The 14,423-nt window shown below is 41.8% G+C and overlaps 1 pseudogene; it reads left to right on the plus strand.

Moving 5' to 3' along the window:
- Positions 1–1,865: 1,865 nt before the first annotated feature.
- On the plus strand, positions 1,866–13,524 carry LOC121570549 (annotated as a pseudogene).
- The last annotated feature ends 899 nt before the right edge of the window (positions 13,525–14,423 follow it).

Here is a 14,423-nt window from a genome sequence, read left to right on the forward strand (position 1 = left end):
GACCCTAACACAATGACAAGGCACTCTAACCTGTACGGGGGATTGGCGTATATTCCCGGATAAACTTCTCTGCGTCCAAAACCGAGGAGAGACAAATCTTCTCCCCGGAAGGCGGGGTAATTCTTAGTCTTGCAGGGAAGAGCAAGGCTGGGCGAAGATGGAGTTTGTAGAGTTTGGTCATGACATCTCTGTAGCCAGCGCGGTGCTTTGCCACATCGGGCGCATAATCCTCATAGACACGAAAGGGGTGCCCTTTATGTAACAGGTTGCCCCTCATTCGAGCCTTGCGCAGGATAAGATCCTTGGACTTGAAACTGTGACAACAGATGACTGGGCGAGGACGCTGGCCCGGTCCAGGCACTGGGACAAGGGCGCGATGTGCATTGTCCAGTAGGGGATCCGAAGCCAAAACATCCGGTCCCATTGCATCCTTCAGTAGCTTGGCGAAGAAGTCGGTGGGGCGAGAGCCCGCCTCCACCCCTTCTGCCAAACCCACAACGCGAAGGTTATGACGCCTGGATCTGCCCTCCAGGTCGACCACATTCACAGAAAGCCTCTGCACACTATCCTGCAATGACGTGCATAGCTTCTCTAAGTCGTCGATCCAACCAGCGTTGAATTCAGAAGCTTTCTCAAGGTCCACAATACTCTGGCCCTGCGAAGCGACCGTTCGAATGGTGCTCTCAATTTTAGTGTCCAGTTCAGCAATAGTAGCCTTAAGATCCTCCGCTATAGCAACACGTAGTTCTCCCAAAGCCCGGGTAAGTTCTGTAAGTGTCACGTTGTTACCTGTGCCTTCCGCCATGTCTGTCTCGTTGTTTGGTGGGGAGTAGGCCTCCAATGTGGATTTATTGTCCTTTGGTCGCTTATTACTCGGCATTTTCACATTGAAAGTTACAATATTGTATTAGAAAGAAACGTTTGTTGTAACAAGTGCCAGAAAGTAAGTTAGGTTAGATTATTTCGCAAAAAAGTTGCAGGAGCCTCTCACACACAGCCGTTCACTCCAACATGCTAGCTCCGCCCCCCGAAGAAAGATTTTTCAAGACAAAACCAGCAGAATACACCACCAGTGTTTTTACGGTTCACAATATTCAGCAGTTGTTGTTCAGCAGTATTCTGCATTTATTTTACCAATGGGGAAACTCTGCAATGACTATGGTGGTCTCCTTGAAAATAATATCTGCAAGTTTGAGACAGTAAGCTTACTACCCAACAATAGCTGATTAAAAATAAAATCTAATAAACAACAGTGATTTGGGAGATTGCTGTTACTAGTGCTCTGTCACACAATATAACATTGTACAGAGCTGCTGCAGGGCAGGCAGAGACAGAGGCAACTACCCAAGGTGAACTACAAAATTAACTTAAAGTCCCACCTAAGGTTAGTCCTTAATTTGAGGGCGTAAAGAGTCTTTAATTTATAATATAATAAAGATGCAAAATATATATAACAAGTGGCTAGCAACGTGTTTTACCACCAAGGGTACCTCAGTCTGCACTAGCTAGAATTTTGGTTGTGCAAAAGGGTATACTGGTTGACGTCTCTGTTCAGCTATTACATTCCACTTCTTGCCACTCCAAAAGTCTTTGGCAAATGACAGGAGTGGCAAGGAGTGGAATGTTAGCTAAAAGGACTGGTACCCAGACTAGGGTATACTCAGGATTCCATACACTTCTGATTATTCATAGGCCCCTACCTACCAGCTTTACTGACATGTTTGTTATTTTTTCCCTGAGTTACCTGTCTTGGGCTGTATGGAAGGAATTTTCCACACTCTCACCTGTGTAGAAACCTCAAACCCCCCTCTCCCTCCCTCATTGTCTGACATAAAAGGAGTTGTGTCCAACCGCTCTGCACTCACTCCTCTCCAGCCAGAGCAGTACAACAGCAGCCTCCGTCACCATGACCTCCTTCTCAAACCGCAGCTTCGTGGCCTCTGGTGGATCCATGAGAATGGGCTACCTTCGCTATTCCGGTGGTAGCATGGGAGGTGGACATATCAGCGCCATGAGGGCCGGCAGCATGTACGGGGCTGCAGGTGGCTCCGGGGTGCGCATCTCCAATGCCTCCAACACCTACTCTGCTGGTGGTGGTTTTGGCATGGGTGGTGGGGCTGGTGGCTTCAACGTGTCTGATGCTGTCCATGTGAACGAGAACAAGAAAGCCACCATGCAGAACCTGAACGACCGTCTGTCCACCTACCTGGACAAGGTCCACTCCCTGGAGAAGGCCAACGCTGATCTGGAGCAGAAGATCTGCATGTTCCTGGAGGCCAGGATCAAGACAGAATCTCATGACTGCACTGCCTTCAAGGTCACCATCCATGAACTGCAAGACAGGGTAAGGCCACCAATTCCAGGCTTAGATACTATAAGATTAACCTCTGGCAGAAAGTACTATATAGCAAAGAAGTAACATTGTACATTAGAAAATAGATTAGTGTACAGTCAATATGAAAATTATAGATAAGTTTAAAGCAAATGCACACTGGGTTTTTTCAATGACAACGTAATGGTTTATGTATTTTTAAGGGTGTGGTTGTGGAGGGGTTAACTTAGTTTGTTTAGGAACGGGCAGTTGCTCAGATTTGACTACTTGCCCCAATAATGCACAATGTTTGTGAATATGAGCTACATCAGCTCGAAGAGATTCTAGACAAAGATAAAGTAGAGTAGTTTCCTGTAAATTGCTCTGGATAAGAGCGTCTGCTAAATGACTAAAATGTAAATGTAATAATCCGAGACATACCTCTGTGCCCTCTTTCAGATCTTTGATTCCACTCGTTTGAATGGAGGAATCTACCTGGCCATTGACAATGCTAAGCTGGCCGCAGATGACTTTAAAACAAAGTGTCTGAGAATAACTGATACAGAACAACAGCAGGGTGGGACTAAAGGCCATTTCATGTTCTGCCTAGCCAGATTATTATTAAAACAAATTCTTACAATAATGTTGAAATCAATCAGTAATTTAGACAATAAACATACACATGGTGTAAAGTACTTAAGTAAAAATACTTTAAAGTATTACTTACAGTGCCTTATTTACATAAGCTATGAGACTTAAAATTGAGCTCAGGTGCATTCTGTTTCCATTGATTATCCTTGAGATGTTTCTACAACTTGATTGGAGTCCACCTGTGGTAAATTCAATTGATTGGACATGATTTGCAAAGGCACACACCTGTCTATATAAGGTCCCACAGTTGACAGTGAATGTCAGAGCATAAACGAAGCCATGAGGTCGAAGGAATTGTCTGTAGAGCTCCGAGACAGGATTTTTCGAGGCACAGATCTGGGAAAGGGTACCAAAAAATATCTGCAGCATTGAAGGTCCCCAAGAACACACTGGCCTTCATCATTCTTAAATGGAAGAAGTTTGGAACCACCAAGACTCTTCCTAGAGCTGGCCGCCCAGCCAAACTGAGCAATCGGGGGAGAAGGGCCTTGGTCAGGGAGGTGACCATGAACCTGATGGTCACTCTGACAGAGCTCTAGAGTTCCTCTGTGGAGATGGGGTTCCAGAAGGACAACCATCTCTGCAGCACTCCACCAATCAGGCCTTTATGGTAGAGTGTCCAGACGGAAGCCACTCCTCAGTAAAAGGCACATGACAGCCCACTTGGAGTTTGCCAAAACGTACCTAAAGACTCTCAGACCATGAGAAACAAGATTCTCTGGTCTGATGAAACCAAGATTGAACTCTTTGGCCTGAATGCCAAGCGTCACGTCTGGAGGAAACCTGGCACCATCCCTACGGTGAAGCATGGTGGTGGCAGCATCATGCTGTGGGGATGTTTTTCAGCGGCAGGGACTGGGAGACTAGTCAGGATCGAGGCAAAGATGAACGGAGCAAAGTACAGAGATCCTTGATGAAAACCTGCTCCAGAGTGCTCAGGACTTCAGACTGGGGCGGATGTTCACCTTCCAACAGGACAACAACCCTTAGCACATAGCCAAGACAACGCAGGAGTGGCTTCGGGACAAGTCTCTGAATGTCCTTGAGTGTGCAGTGACGCTCCCCATCCAACCTGACAGAGCTTGAGAGGATCTGCAGAGAAGAATGGGAGAAACTCCCCAAATACAGGTGTGCCAAGCTTGTAGCGTCATACCCAAGAAGACTCAATGCTGTAATCACTGCCAATGGTGCTTCAACAAAGTACTGAGTAAAGGGTCTGAATACTTATGTCAATGTGATATTTCTGTTTTTTATTTGTAATAAATTAGCAAAAAAATCTAAACCTGTTTTTGCTTTGTCATTATGGGTTATTATGTGTAGATTGATGAGGGAAAAAAAGTATTTAATCAATTTTAGAATAAGGCTGTAACGTAATTTTTTTGGGAAAAGTCGAGGGGTCTGAATACTTTCCGAAGGCACTGTAAGTCGTTTTTTTGGGTAACTGTACTTTACTTTACTATTAATATTTTTTACAACTTTTACTTTTACTTCACTACATTCTTAAAGAAAATAATGTACTTTTTACTCCATATATTTTCCCTGACACCCAAAAGTACTCATTACATGTTGAATGATTAGCAGGACGGGGAAATGACCCAATTCATGTACTTATCAAGAGAACACGTGGACATCCCTACTGCCTCTGATCTGACAGACTCACTAAACACAAATACATATTTTGTAAATGATGTCTGAGTGTTGGAGTGTGTCCATGGCTGTCTGTAAATTTAAAAAACAAGAAAATGGTGCCCTCTGCTTTGATTAATATAAGGAATTTGAAATTATCTATACTTTTACTTTTGATACTTAAGTATATTTTAGCAATTACATTTACTTTTGATACTTAGGTATATTTACAACCAAATACTTTTAGATTTTTACTCAAGTAGTATTTTACTGGGTGACTTTCACTTTTACTTGAGTAACTTTCCATTAAGGTATCTATACTTTTACTCAAGTATGGCAACTGGGTACTTTTTCCACCACTGCCTCTTTGTTTGCATGAATGATCAGTAACATAAAATAGCTGACATTAAAAAAAGTTAGAACTAAGAACCTTGTTGATGCATTGATGTTACAAAGGTATGAGAATGAGCTGGCTATGAGGCAGACTGTGGAGGCCGACATCAATAGGCTAGACGAGCTGACCTCAATGCAGATTGAGGGGCTGAGAGAGGAGTTGACCCACCTCAAGATGAACCATGAGGAGGTGGGTTTGATAAAGACCCCAAGCAGAGGCTATGGGGTGAACAGTGTTATGATTAAATATTAGGCTACTATGTGATGATGAGGCACAGGATTGAATATTGACCAGATATACAGTTGAAGTCGGAAGTTTACATACACTTAGGTCGGAGTCATTGAAACTAATATTTCAACCACTCCACAAATTTCTTTTCAACAAACTATAGTTTTGGCAAGTCGGTTAGGATATCTACTTTGTGCATGAAATAAGTAATTTTTCCAACAATTGTTTAAAGTCAGATTATTACACTTATAATTCACTGTATCACAATTCCAGTGGGTCAGAAGTTTACATACACTAAGTTAACTGTACCTTTAAACAGCTTTTGAAAATTCCAGAAAATGATGTCATGGCTTTAGAGGCTTCTGATAGGCTAATTGACATCATTTGAGTCAATTGGAGGTGTACCTGTGGATGTATTTCTAGGCCTACCTTCAAACTCAGTGCCTCTTTGCTTGACATCATGGGAAAAACAAAAGAAATTAGCCAAGACCTCCGAAAAATAATTGTAGACCTCCACAAGTCTGGTTCATCCTTGGGAGCAATTTCCAAACGCCTGAAGGTACCACGTTCACCTGTACAAACAATAGTATGCAAGTACAAACACCATGAGACCACACAGCCGTCATACCGCTCAGGAAGGAGATGCGTTTTGTCTCCTAGAGATGAACGTACTTTGGTGCGAAAAGTGCAAATCAATCCCAGAACAACAGCAAAGGACCTTGTGAAGATGCTGGAGGAAACAGGTACAAAAGTATCTATATCCACAGTAAAACGAGTCCTATATCGACATAACCTGAAAGGCCGCTCAGCAAGGAAGAAGCCACTGCTCCAAAACCGCCATAAAAAAGCCAGACTACGGTTTGCAACTGCACATGGGGACAACGATCGTACTTTTTGGAGAAATGTCCTCTGGTCTGATGAAACAAAAATATAACTGTTTGGCCATAATGACCATCGTTATGTTTGGAGGAAAAAGGGGGTGTCTTGGAAGCCGAAGAACACCATCCCAACCATGAAGCATGGGGGTGGCAGCATCATGCTGTGGGGGTGCTTTGCTGCAGGAGGGACTGGTGCACTTCACAAAATAGATGGCATCATGAGGAAGGATCATTATGTGGATATATTGAAGCAACATCTCAAGACATCAGTCAGGAAGTTAAAGCTTGGTTGCAAATGTGTCTTCCAAATGGACAATGACCCTAAGCATACCTCGAAAGTTGTGGCAAAATGGCTTAAGGACAACAAAGTCAAGATATTGGAGTGGCCATCACAAAGCCCTGACCTCAATCCTATAGAAAATGTGTGGGCAGAACTGAAAAAGTGTGTGCGAGCAAGGAGGCCTACAAACCTGACTCAGTTACATCGGCTCTGTCAGGAGGAATGGGCCGAATTTCACCCAATTTATTGTGGGAAGCTTGTGGAAGGCTACTCGAAACGTTTGACCCAAGTTAAACAATTTAAAGGCAATGCTACCAAATACTAATTGAATGTATGTAAACTTCTGACCCACTGGGAATGTGATGAAAGAAATAAAAGCTGAAATAAATCGTTCTCTCTACTATTATTCTGACATTTCACATTCTTAAAATAAAGCGGTGATCCTAACTGACCTAAGACAGGGGATTTTTACTAGGATTAAATGTCAGGAATTGTGAAAAACTGAGTTTAAATGTATTTGGCTAAGGTGTATGTAAACTTCCGACTTCAACTGTATGTTAACGCTTTCTTCCCAGGACCTCTTGGCCACGTATAATCAGATGAGCGGCCAGGTCAATGTGGAGGTGGACGCTGCACCACAGGAAGACCTCACCAAAGTCATTGCTGAAATCAGCGACCACTACGAGACCGTCGCTAACAAGAACCGTAAAGATCTTGAGGGCTGGTTCAATGCCAAGGTAATAATGCATCCTTTCTTTTTGGCCAGTGACATGTTTATGTTTTCAATTTACAGTCTTAAGTGAATGTAATCAGTAATGACCCCCTACGGTCTTTAATTCACAGTCAGAAGAAATCAACAATGTCGTGGCAGTCAGCACAGAGACCCTCCAATCATCCAGATCTGAAATCACTTAAGTTAAGCGCACACTGCAAAGTCTAGAAATTAAACTCCAATCCCAACTCAGCATGGTGAGATAAACTAAAAATACAAAGTTTAAAAATGATATACCTCTGCACTTACATCCAGTCATCTATAAAAGTCTCTCTCTCTCTCTCTCTCTCTCTCTCTCTCTCTCTCTCTCTCTCTCTCTCTCTCTCTCTCTCTCTCTCTCTCTCTCTCTCTCTCTCTCTCTCTCTCTCTCTCTCTCTCTCTCTCTCTACATATATATATATATAAAGCGTCCCTGGCTGACACACAGAGCCACTACGCCAATATGATGGCAGGTGACCAGCCTGGAGGACCAGCATGGTCATCTTCGTGCTGACCTGGACCGCCAGGGCCAACAGTACAGTATGCTACTGAACATCAAGACCAGGCTGGAGATGGAGATCGCTGAGTACAGGAGGCTGCTGGACGGAGACTTTTCCAGGTTAGCCTGGATCTTTACATAAATCATTGAAAAACAATGAAGGTCTTTCTAACAATATTGTCTCTGCCTCAACCGCCACCACCACCAATACCTTTTTTACCTTGATGACAGCTTTGCACGCTCTTGGCATTCTCTTAACCAGCTTCATGAGGTAGTCACCTGTAATGCATTTCAATTAACAGGTGTGCCTTGTTAAAAGTTAATTTGTGGAATTTCTTTCCTTCTTAATGCGTTTGAGACAATCAGTTGTGTTGTGACAAGGTAGGGGTGGTATACAGAAGATAGCCCTATTTGGTAAAAGACCAAGTCCATATTATGGCAAGAACAGCTCAAATAAGCAAAGAGAAACGACAGTCCATGATTACTTTCAGACATGAAGGTCAGTCAATCCGGAAAATGTCAAGAACTTTGAAAGTTTCGTCAAGTGCAGTCGCAAAAACCATAAAGCGCTATGATGAAATTGGCTCTCATGAGGTCCGCCACAGGAAAGGAAGACCCAGAGTTACCTCTGCTGCAGAGGATAAGTTCATTAGAGTTAACTGCACCTCAGATTGCAGCCCAAATAAATGCTTCACAGAGTTCAAGTAACAGACACATCTCAACATCAACTGTTCAGAGGAGACTGCATTAATCAGGCCTTCATGGTCGAACTGCTGCAAAGAAACCACTACTAAAGGACACCAATAATAAGAAGAGACTTGCTTGGGCCAAGAAACACGAGCAATGCACATTAGACCAGTGGAAATCTGTCCTTTGGTCTGATGAGTCCAAATTGTACTTGTTTTGGTTCCAACCGCTGTGTCTTTGTGAGACGTAGAGTAGGTGAACGGATGATCTGATCTCTGCATGTGTGGTTCCCACCATGAAGCATGGAGGAGGAGGTGTGATGGTGTGGGGGTGCTTTGCTTGTGACACTGTCAGTGATTTATTTAGAATTCAAGGCACACTAAACCAGCATGGCTACCACAGCATTCTGCAGCGATACGCCATCCCATCTGGTTTGCGCTTCGTGGGACTACCATTTGTTTTTCAACAGGACAATGACCCAACACACCTCCAGGCTGTGTAAGGGCTATTTGACCAAGAAGGAGAGTGATGGAGTGCTGCATCAGATGACCTGGCCTCCTCAATCCCCCGACCTCAACCCAATTGAGATGGTTTGGGATGAGTTGGGCCGCAGAGTGAAGGAAAAGCAGCCAACAAGTGCTGAGCATATGTGGGAACTCCTTCAAGACTGTTGGAAAAGCATTCCAGGTGAAGCTGGTTGAGAGAATGCCAAGAGTGTGCAAAGCTGTCATCAAGGCAAAGGGTGGCTACTATCTAAAATCTAAAATATGTTTGATTTGTTTAACTCTTTTTTGGTTACTACATAATTCATGTTATTTCATAGTTTTGATTTCTTCACTATTATTCTACAATGTAGAAAATTGTAAAAATAAAGAAAAACCCTTGAATGAGTAGGTGTGTCCAAACTTTTGACAGGTGCTGTATATCAATCATAATATTTTGTGAATTAGGCCATAAATCAATAAATTAATTTCTGTGAAATCTCTTTTCAATGAAGGGATACATTTTCTGTCTGCAAAAACAGCACTGAAATTACCACATTACAATATTTATAATACTAGTATAGTGATTTATAACTGTACTTTACTTTATATTTATATTTTTGTTAAATGTTTTCTTTTACTCCACTATATTCCTAAAGAAAATGTAATTTTTACTCCATACATTTTCCCTGACACCCAAAAGTACTCATTATATTTTGAATGCTTAGCAGGACAGGAAGATTGTCAAATTCACACACTTATCAAGAGAACATCCCTGGTCATCCCTACTGCCTCTGATCTGGCGGACACACTAAACACAAGTGTTGTTTTTTTTTGTAAATTATGAGTGTTGGAGTGTACCCCTCGCTATCCATAAAAAAAAAAAATGTTTTAATTGTGCCATCTGGTTTGCTTCAAGGTTCTGGAGTGGCCTAGCCAGTCTCCAGATCTCAACCCCATAGAAAATCTTTGGAGGGAGTTGAAAGTCTGTGTTGCCCAGCGACAGCCCCAAAACATCACTGCTCTAGAGGAGATCTGCATGGAGGAATGGGCCAAAATACCAGCAACAGTGTGTGAAAACCTTGTGAAGACTTACAGAAAACGTTTGACCTGTGTCATTGCCAACAAATGGTATAAAACAAAGTATTGAGAAACATTTGTTATTGACCAAATACTTATTTTCCACCATAATTTGCAAATAAATTCATAAAAAATCCTACAATGTGATTTTCTGGAATTTTTCTTCTCATTTTGTCTGTCATAGTTGACGTGTACCTATGGTGGGAGAACTTGCACAATTGGTGGCTGACTAAATACTTTTTTCCCCCACTGTAATGAATTTGAAATGATTTAAACTTTTACTTTTGATACTTCAGTATATTTTTGCGATTACATTTAATTTAGATTTTTAAGTATATTTAAAACCAAATACTTTTAGTATTTTACTGGTTGACTTTGACTTTTACTTGAGTTATTTTCTATTAAGGTATCTTTACTTTTACTCAAGCATGACAATTGGGTACTTTTTCCATCATATATATAAACATTAGGCCTAGGGCTATATGTTGAGACTGGTAAAACAAGTACAGTAGAGTGCAGATACTTATGGTATGTTCTTATGTATATATGTAAAGTATGCATGGTGTGCATTCAGGGCTCTAAATTGCGACCATTTTGGTAGCATATGCTCCTAAATACAGTATTTTGCTGTGCGACCTGGAATTTTTATTTGGGAGCACCAGTGCGCCTAGAAAAAAAATTGCACAGGTAATAATTTTAGTAATTATTATGCTTCACTGTACCGCAGCCTCCGAGTGACTGTTCAAACTTTACCGTTCAAACTTTATGACCATATTACCAGCGCAACATTTTTTTCTTTGACTGACCGGACTTCATTTTACATATATAAATCATGTCGCGGCCGTTCTGAAACTACTTGCGGGCCGCTAACTATTTGTAAATGACCTTGTTGTCATCATGTTACATCATTAGCTAGATAGCTAGCTAACAACCTGCCAACTTTAACAGTAGTAAGCAAACATTTGGTGGCACAGAAAGAAAGTAAAAGGGATACTTCTTCAAATAGTAGTTTAACTTGATTAATCTCACAACAGTGCTACCAATGAAAAATGTTAATTTAGAATCCTCTGTGTATTTAATGTTTGTTGACTGTTTTATACCGCAAAGTATGACTTCTGTGTTACTTTTGCCAAAGAAAATGTCCACAATAGTCATTATATTCTATATGTGTTGCACACAATGTATGCGATACAATGAGCCGCAGAATTTGTAATAATTTGGATTAAGTACTGCTCCGTCAATTCAAAATATTGTTATAATCAATTATGTGCACTGGAATGGCTGTTAAGTAAACAGAAGACGTTGATCATAGTGTTTTAAGAACACATTCAAGCTTCATGTGCCTTTCTGATTTTGGTTCGAACAATGTTCAGTAACATCAATATTTATTAAAACAATTATCTAGATCACTCAAGGGAGTATTGCACAGAGCTGAAGGAACATTGTGAAGTGACCATTAGGAGGCACTAAAGGGCACAAAAGGTGGACTGGTCTCAACATTACCACTTAACCTGTCTATCAAGAGAAAGATGTCCAGACTCACTCAGATACAGTACATCCCCCACAGGTGACAAAGTTCTCTGATGGTAAGTAGCCTACTACCTGCACCAAACAATAGTACCTGTTTGGCCAAAGATGCAAGTCCTAAGAAAGATATGATTTTGTCGTGAAACAGGTTAGAATTTAGATTCCACAGATCTGGTATTGACTCTCCTCCCACCCATACCTGATTAGTGAGCCTTTTAATTTGTTTTGTTTTCGTTAGCTTTTGGCTAAGGGTGGAGTGATTTCACTGCATGTCATCTAGGTAGAGCCCCCTCTCCTCTCCCTCATTTCGTAGCATAAAAAGGCCTGTGTCCAACGACTCCTCACTCACTCCTCTCTACTCAGACCAGATAGCACTTTCCATCACCATGACCTCCTTCTCCAACAACAGCTTTGTGTCCTCTGGTGAATCCATAAAGGGAGCATCTATGGGCTCCTTTCGCCACATGTCCATGTCTAGTGGAGGTAGACACATCAGCGCCACGAGGGTCGGCAGCATGTACGGGGGTGCCGGTGGGTCCGGGGTGCGCATCTCCAGTGCCTCCAGCACCTTCTCTGCTGGCAGTGAGGCTGGTGGTAGCTCCGCTGTCTACGAAGGCCACCATGCAGAACCTGAATGATCGTCTGGCCTCCTACCTGGACAAGGTCCGCTCCCTGGAGAAGGCAAACGCTGATCTAGAGATGAAGATCCACCAGTTCCTGGAGAAAAAAGCCACACCTGAGGCTCACGACTGCTCTACCTTCAAAGTCGTCATCAACAAACTCCAAAACCAGGTAAGTCCACCAAACAATCCTCTGCTAAACAGGTAGCTTCTATTAAACAGAGTCAGACTGTGGTGAAGGGAATGGAAGAGGGAATGTAGAAGAGGTTTAGAAAGATGGGCCTTAGTGTCAGTATAATGGTGTGAGCGTCGTCATGCCCTCTGTGATCCCTTTTGATACAAAAGAATAAGCATTCAGAAAAGACTGTTGCTTGGATACATAGATTTTTTTTTAAATGAATTTGAATAGTGTTAATTGACATCAATGGATAAACTTACAGCCATTTTAAACACAAAATGAAGCACAATGTTTATATGCTTCCAACTCTGTTGGAACAGAACCCTCAGTAAGATAAAAGCAGAGTGGGTATTTTTGCATCAACAGTTTTTTCCTGTGTTTCCATTCACTCTGAGCCACATCCAAACCACAGGAGGTTGGTGGCACCTTAATTGGGGAGAACGGGCTCGTGTTAATGACTGGAGCGGAAATGATTGGAAAGGTATCAAATACATCCAACACATGGTTTCCACTGCCATTATTATGAGCCATTCTCCCCTCATGTGATCCAAACTGAGTTTCCCTTAGGCCTATAGACCTAGGCCTATACTAAAAAGGGTTTATTTGGTCAGGAATGCTTAGAGAGCAAGCCCTAGGGAAAGGATCGTTAACTGCCAGATTTTATTTGCCCCCCCCCAAAGTTTTCTGAGTCCGATTTTCTTTCTTCGTTTTTGGACATAAAAAACTGTAAAATCTCTAGGAATTTGCTCATTTTAATTTAGGAATGCTATTCCCAAGTATTTCCCCTCATAAATAGAGAGACATGCAGTATGTGATCGTGTACCAATGTAATCAAGGTTTGAAAGGATCTGTTTGGGATTCTTCCGTCAATTTGCAGAGTATAAATTATTTATAATTATGTTCCAGCCCCCCGACCATCCGCTCAGTACAAAAATCAGCCCTGCCTTAAGGGGTAACATATAGTTGGTTCTCATTCTGTGTAGTTAAACTTTTGAAAATTATCCAAATAATACCAGGCACTGTAAAACAAGAATGAAGACAGGCTACCTCAGCCTGTTTTATGTAAAATTGAGTGTGTTCTCTCTTTTTGCATCCCATGCAACCCATATTAGCTGATTGCAAAATAGTTTGTTTCTTTCACAGTAGGTTTGTGCAACTCTCTGCACTGTCGTGAGCCAGATTTGCCAATTATTCAACCATTTATCCCAACATTTGTGATTGGCATTGTACCCGTCTTCTTTCTATTCCATTGTGACAGTGACATTCCTCTGTGCCCCCTTTCAGATCTTTGATGCCACTCGTATGAATGGAGGATTTCATGGAAAGTGTTGACGGCAAGGTGATCAGTGAGACCAAGACCAAGTGAGACACATCTTGAAACGGGGACTTCACAGAACAGAACACCATCCCTCTGATGCCTGATGTCAATCTTTCTCAGAAGCTGTGATTCAGTTGGGTTGTGTAAACTTGTGTCTTGGAATTTATATAAGCCCTCTGATACCTTCAGAGAGATTTGTCAATAAAACAAAGCCCTAAATCTTTTGTTTCATATTTGTTTTGATTTGACAAAAAAATACAAAAAAAGGCTATCCAAAACATAGCTGTGCGAATTAGGCCAAGATTGATTATATTGCTGTTTTGGTTGAGTAGGCTGTATCATGATGTCTATTGAAACAATAACAATGATTTTGTACACAGAGAAAGAATGATACAGTATACCGTACTCTCCCCTATAGAGTTAAGCAATGCCAAACAGATGAGCCTAGATCCTAACATAATATGCACTAACATAATTGATCATGTCACTTTCACTGAAAATGGCAAAGGCCTACACCATAGGAGGCTGGTGGGAGGACCTATAGCAGGATGTGCTCATTGTAATGACTGGAATGGAATATATGGAACCGTATCAAACATATAGAAACCACATGTTTATAGCTCCTCCCACCAGACTCCTCTGGCCTACACACAGAGTAACATTGCATTTTTAAATAAACAGCTATTTTTTGCTCCCTACATGAAGTGTCATACTGTTTAATCAGAGGCAAGGCTGCCCTCTTATGCCATGTCATAGTAATGCAGTTCCATCACTTCTATGGCAGAGGGCTTCAAATTCAAAAGCTATTTGACTTGTAGGATATGAATGGGATTCAGTTTTATTAATCTGGCATGGATAGTGTAACTTCCAGCTAAACATTTTGTGGGGTGGTAGGTAGCCCAGCAGCTGTAGC

Source organism: Coregonus clupeaformis, chromosome 7 (assembly GCF_020615455.1).
Source record: "Coregonus clupeaformis isolate EN_2021a chromosome 7, ASM2061545v1, whole genome shotgun sequence".
NCBI lineage: Eukaryota > Metazoa > Chordata > Actinopteri > Salmoniformes > Salmonidae > Coregonus > Coregonus clupeaformis.